Source organism: Elephantulus edwardii, unplaced genomic scaffold, assembly GCF_000299155.1.
Source record: "Elephantulus edwardii isolate Elephantulus edwardi_28Jun2011 unplaced genomic scaffold, EleEdw1.0 scaffold00424, whole genome shotgun sequence".
NCBI classification, from domain to species: Eukaryota; Metazoa; Chordata; class Mammalia; order Macroscelidea; family Macroscelididae; genus Elephantulus; species Elephantulus edwardii.
In genome coordinates this window covers 214,950-221,859 of record NW_006400174.1, presented here as the reverse complement: position 1 = coordinate 221,859, position 6,910 = coordinate 214,950, and the positions used below count along the sequence as shown (strand labels likewise).

General features: G+C 40.7%; 1 pseudogene; it reads left to right on the top strand.

Moving 5' to 3' along the window:
- The window catches only part of LOC102853594, a 60,332-nt pseudogene that overhangs the window by 36,059 nt on the left and 17,363 nt on the right, over positions 1–6,910 (top strand).

Below are 6,910 nucleotides of genomic sequence, written 5' to 3'. Positions count from 1 at the left end.
TTGTTTCCAAGTCTTTGCTATTGTGAACAAAACCACGATAAACATGGGTGTGCATATATCTGCTTAGGTAGTGGTTATTGGGTTGTTTTTTTTTATATTCCCAGTAGTGGAATTGCTGGGTCAAATGGTATTTCTATTTGCAACTTTTTGAGAAAGCACCATACAGCCTTCAGTAGTGGTTGCACCATTTTACACTCCCACCAACGGTGAATAAGTTTCTCCACAACCTCATCAGCATTTGTTGTTTGCAGTTTTTGTTTTAAGAAACCCCCATACTCTCTTCTATGGCAGCTATACTATTTTCCATTCTCATTGACAGTGGATGAGATTTCCAATTTCTCAACAGTTTCTCCATCATTTGAAGTTTTCTGGATTGTTTTTAAAAATCATTGCCATTCTAATAGAAATGTGATAGTGTGTCATTATGATTGTGATGTGCATCTCCCTAATGGCTGATGACAGTGAACATATTTTGTTGTGAATATTGACCTGTTTCATGTGAATATTAACATATTGTCTTTGACACCTTTTGTCATGTGAATATACCTTTTTTAAAAGTGACTCCCATTTTCTCATTTCAAGTGGAGAATGGTGAGTTCTCACCAATACCTACCTAGAATTAGAAGTCTCAATATTTTGATTGAACAAAGTACCATCCTGTTTCTCCTCAGCTCAAAAAGGATGCGCTTCTTTGTTCTGGGGATTTATATTCTCATCCTACAAATTTTCTAATACTTCTGGTGAAAATTCAGAGCATAGCACTGAACATCATTGGGATTTCCTTTCTTAGAAATTGTACTTCTTCAAGTGTATGTATACTAACTCCTTTCCAAAACCCTGAAATAATTGGTTTGACCATTTTATTGAGGTTTTACTGCTGCTTTTGGTGAACTGGAGCTCTGGTGACCTAGTCAGTTGGGAGATGTGCTGTTACCCCTAAGGCAAGCAGTTCGATTGTACCAGTTCTAAGAGAGATGAGCACTATACTGTGGATTTACAGCCTCTAAAAACTTGCTGGAGAGTCAGCTATGCATCGCTTCTGACTTGATGGCATTGGTTTTGAGTCCAGTTAGAGCTCTCAGTCATGTCTGTATAAAAACTTTGGCAATGTAGATGGTGTAAATGGACGTATAGGTTATCTGTAGAGTTTGAGTATTGGCATTTGGAAACTGTATGTGTTGCTACTTTGCATGCTTCCAAAGAGTGTGCAGTCTATTGGGGGTGAATGTATGTGAACATTGGGTCAAAATGTAAGTGTGAAATTATGTATTATCTACCAGCCTTCAGTCACTACCCTTGTAATACCAGTGATTCCATTACAGCCCCCAAGGGGACTCTCGGGCTTCAGAATAGTGTTGGAAGTGATAGAGTAAGTCTTACGGGGTCTGTTAATACTATCTGTTAATAAAGGAACTGGACCTTGATCAGGGTCTGAAGGGTTAGAGGCTGGATAAGCATGTGGGAGTCAGTAATTATGGCTATATGAGAAAGTAGTTGGGTTTGGGTAAAGGAATGGAGGCCTAAGATACAAGTTACGGTTGAATTTACATGGAATCTTCTAAAGTAACTGGTTGTGGAGTGGGGGCAGCATTTAGGGTGCCTCTGAGGCAATGTCTTTTGAATCAGAATTTAAAAACCTCATACTCTATCACGTAAATCAATAATTGACTCCGTGGCACCTACCAAGTCCATTGGATAGTGGGGGTATCTGACAGAAGAATTGATGCCTTTGAGCTGTGGTGTTGGAGAAAAGCACTGAATATCACATGGACTGTGTAAGAAAAGGCATCTTTGTTTATGATCTTAGAAGTGAAAAGTCTATTTCAGTAGTTTACCCAAAGAAACCGAGGCTTATGTATTTCCCATCTCCCTTTATTTGGCACATTATAGCATATCATAACAGTTTTTTTAAATGTTAAAAATCAATCATATTTATTGTAAAAAAACTCAAAGGCACTGTCAGATACCAGATGTAGAAAATCCAATTATCGTAGACATTATATCTGAGAAAACTGTGATTCAGAAAATACATATATAATTGTCTTTCAGTCAGTTTACATCAAATATTTTGAAAAGCTGAATGCTTTCCCGCTAACATTGGTCCCACAGGTGTGTCTTCTCACCAGTGTATTATGTTAAAGACTGAGTGCTCTAAATCTGGAAAAGAAAGTGTAATCCAACCTTTCATGTCCTTCCCTTATTTTAAATAATGTTTCAGCTGCCCAATATTTTTACTCTAAAGTCTGATGAAATATGAGTAAGCAGTCTAACTTGGTGTAGAAGCTTCTATTTTAGCTCTTAAAGAACTCTGAGCACCTGTATCTACCATTGAATAAGCAAAGCCTTGTCTAGAGGAAGTGGTATTATCGTGAGGCTACCAGCACTAACTTAGCAGTTACATGGAGGCAGTCTCTCTCTGTCTCATTGGCTTGCAGCACAATTCTTAGTGATCATTCATGCCTCAGAGGTTGCTGGAGGATTATGTCTAAATTCAGAATATCTCTGCTTCTCGCTCATCTTCATTCTTGGAGTACCACAGCAATCACTTCAAATTAACAAACTTGCTCCTATCTTGAGTTTTTGTGTTGAAAAGGGATTCTGATGAATACTGGTGGGGCTTAACTTTTAATGCATCCCTCAGATCTAAAAATACAGTAAAATAAGGCTATACTACAAGTAGGTATATTTAATAGGCTTACTGTCCTTTTAGCTTTATTTTATACCCATGTCATTGGCCATTTTCCATGAATGAGTAAAATCCTAAAAGAAAACTTCCAGAGCTGATAGAAGAGTTTAATACAGAGAGATGTGTCCTATTCTCCATACCTTTTCAATCTGTGCCAAACATTATTTGAGAGGCTCAGCTCTATGAGGAGAAATGTGGCATCAGGATTGGAAGAAGACTCATCAACAATCTAATCTACGTTGTACAGATGACAAAACCTTGTTTGCTGAAACTGAGGAGGACTTGAAACGCTTGCTGCAGAAGGTCAAGGACTGTAGCCTTCAATATGGATTGAAACTCAACATCAGAAAACAAAGATTCTCACCACTGGGCCGATTGGCATCATCATAATAGACAGTGAAGAGATTGAGATTGTTAAAAGCTTCAGTTTGCATATCAACACTCTTGGTACCAGCATCCAGGAAATTGAAAGACGAATTGCATAGGGAAAGTCTGCTGTCAGAGACCTCTCTGAAGTACTGAAAAGCAAAGATGTCTGTCTGGAGACTAAGGTACATCTGATCCAGGCCATAGTCTTTGCAATTATTTGCTATGTGTCAGAAAGCTGAACAATGACTAAGAATGATAGAAGGAGAATTGATGGGGGCTGGAGGACGCAGGCACTCAGCACCCCGGGCTTGCCACACTGCACCTGCACACCCTCTGTGGGGCCACCCAGCAATGCTCGCTGCACTCCACCAAATTTTATCAGCTCCCGCTGAAGGGCAGTGGCACCCCTGCGCCCCACTCTGTCCAGGAGCCTTCACCTAAATAGGTCCCGTCATGCCTCCCAGTAAGAAGCTGGAAAGCTCAGGAATTAGTATCTCCAGTGGACTGAGCCCATGTTACCAGGGCAGCGGTCTGCCCAAGGCTCTTCAAGAGGATGATGACCTTGAATTTCCCCTGCCTGATAGCTATTTAGAAGAGGGTGCATGGAAGATGAGGAGCTGACCAACTTGAACTGGCTGCACAAGAGCAAGAACTTGCTGAAGAATTTAGAGGAGTCTGTGCTCAGTAGCGTCAGCCCTGTCCAGGACCTGTACAATGACATGCCCCTGTCCTCCACCCACTCGGGCATGCCCTACTTTGCCAGGCAGAACCCCAACCGCAAACCCCCCTACTCCTTCAGCTGCCTCATGTTTATGGCCATTGAGGACTCCCCGACCAAGTGCCTGCCAGTCAAGGAAATCTATAACTGGAACTTGGAACATTTTCCCTATTTTGCAAACACACCTACTGGGTGGAAAAACCTCAGTGAGACATAATTGGTCCCTGAATAAGTGTTTTAAGAAAGTGGACAAAGAGAAGAATCAGGTAAGCTTTGCTACTGTGTTTGGAACCAAAACTTTCTTTAAAAGCAAAACCATGAAGGAATGTGTACTGGAGTAGCAATTACCAACAACCGTTTGCTTTTTGTGTGCTTTGATCCACATAGATAATTGTAAAGCAAGCCCCTGTCTTGAAACAGGTTGGATACTATTTTTAGTATTTGTGTTACATAATATTTATATATAACCACAAAACAGTGGTTTGCCATAATATTTCTCAATGCAAAACAAAACAAAAAAGAATTGATACCTTTGAGCTGTGGTGCTGGAGAAGAGTGTTGACTATACCATGGACTAAGAGAACAAACAGGTTTGTCCTAGAGGGGGTGAAACCAGGCTACTCTTTGGAGGCAAGGATTCTGAGGCTTTGTCTGCCATACGTTGAACATGTTGCAAAGGACAGACCAGTCCTTGAAGAGGGATGTCATGCTTAGGAGGGTGGAGGGAAAGCATGAGAGGAAGACCCTCGAGATGGATTGAGTCAATGACTGGGGTAATTGGGGGTAAGTGTGTCAGAGACAATAAGGTTAACACAAGGTAGAGCAAGGTTTAGGACTGTTGTATATAAGGTCGCTATGAGTCACAAGCTACTCGAAGGCACATGACAGCAACAACAAGCCAAGGTACTCTTGGATTAAGGTACATTGTTCAGATTCACGATTAACACCATTGGTACCAGCAGTCAAGAAATAAGGAGATATATTGCACTGGGAAAATTTAGTTAGGAACCTCTCCAAATTATTGGGGAGTAATGATGTCAGTTTGAGGACTAAGGTGCATCTGATCCAGACCATAGTCTTTCTAATTACTTACTATGCATGTAAGAGCTGGACAGTGAATAAAGATGGCAGGAAAGAATTGATGTCTTTGAACTATGGTGTTGGAGAGGAGCACTGAACATCTCATGGATGGCAAAGAGAAAAAACAGATATGTCTTAGGGTGCAGCTGGAGTGCTCTTTGGAGGCAAGAATAATGAGGCTTCACCTCACATACTTTGGGCATGTTACTAGGAGGGGCTATTCCTTGGAGAGGTACATGACTGGAAGAGTGGAGCATCGGTGAAGGAGAGGAAGACCCTCACGCGGGTGGATTGACATGGTGACTGCTGCAGTGGACTCTTGTGTGTTAGAAAGTGTGAGGATGGTGCAGGATAGAACAGGCTTCAGATCTTTTGTTCATAGGCTTGCTATGAGTTGTACTCGGCTGGCTGGCTGGCTGGCTGGCACGTAACAACAACTACCAGGCCAAGAGGTGAAAATCAACTGGATTCCTATACAACAGCAGTAAGAAATCTGGAATTGAAAATAGGGGAAATGGAAAGTTAATTACCATAAAGATAAAAACCAATAAAAAAGAAAAATGTAATTGGATATGTGACAAACTTATATAATGAAAATTAGAAAGCACTGCTGAAAGTTACTAAAAAGGGGATATTTCCATTTATTTACATTTCCTTCAATTGGCTGGAAAACTTAATATCCCTAAAACATCAATACTACCAAAAGTGATCACAGATTCAACACAATCTCAACAAAAATGCCAGTAAGCATCTTTATAAAAATGGAAAAACTAATTCTCAACTAAACAGGATGACAAGCACAGTTGTGAAGGAGCACTTCCTAATTTAAAAACATACAGGAAATTATTTGTAAGCTGCTTAATCAAACCCTGAGATAATGAAATGATGTGGAACCTTAGGTCAATAGTCTTGGGGGATATTAAACTCAATTGGTATCATCCATAATGACAATGGTTTTGCATCCTGTTCTGATGAGTAACTGGTCTTAAAAGCTCGCAAACAGCCATCAAAGGTGCAGCTTTTGGTCTCTCCCTTTCTGGAGCAAAGAAGAGGGAACAAAGCAAAGATGAACTGAAGAAATTTGTTTCATATGAAAAATGGACCATACACACCTCAACTTCCATGATCCTAAGAACAGACATGATCGGCATTTGCTGGGTAGCATGGGGAGAAATGTGGAACATAAACACAGTCACCATTAGTGGTCCAAAGGAAATTGGTAAAACCCCTGAGAGTAAGACCTTTAGAATTACCTTTCACACCTGGCACAAAACACCCCTATGACTCAGCTTTCAGTCAAACAGCAGACAGGTCAGTTAGATGACCTGTAAAAGTACCAGAGAGGCACTCATTCCCTAGAATTAACAACCGTACAAGATTAAAAGAGTAGCAGTTGGTCATGGATAAAGCTGAAGGCAGGAAGAGATAAGATAGACTGATACAGATCATCTTAAAAGCCCAGCAATAGAGGAAGAATTTCAAGCAGCTTTGAATGAATTAGCAAAAAAAGCCCCAAGAGTTGAAGGGATACCAACTGACTTCTTTCAACAAGCAAATGCAGCCCGGAATGTGCTTACCAGGATGTGCCAAATCTGGAGGATAGCTACCAGGTGAACCCACTGGAAGAGATCCATATTTACACCTACACCAAGATGTTTTCTAGACAGTGCAAGGGAACACTACATGATTCAAAATCAAGAAAGGAGTGGGTCAGGAATGTGTCTTGTCCCCATAACCTTTTCAATCTCTATGCTGAACAGATCATTTTGAGAGGCTGAACAAGAATGTGATCTCAGGATTGGAGGAAGACTCATCAACAGCCTGCATTGTACAGATGGCACAACCTTTGATGCAGAAACTGAGGGAACTTGGAATGCTTGCTGCAGAAGATCAAGGATGGCAGCCTTTCAAAGTGCTAGTCTATAGGCCTTTTATTGTAAGAACCACCTTCCCTCTGTAACTTGATTTGTGCCACTACTAGAACCTCTACTGGGAATATTATTGCTTGTTAATTTTTGACTCATGTACTTTTAACTTGTTAGTTAAATTTGTGTCTT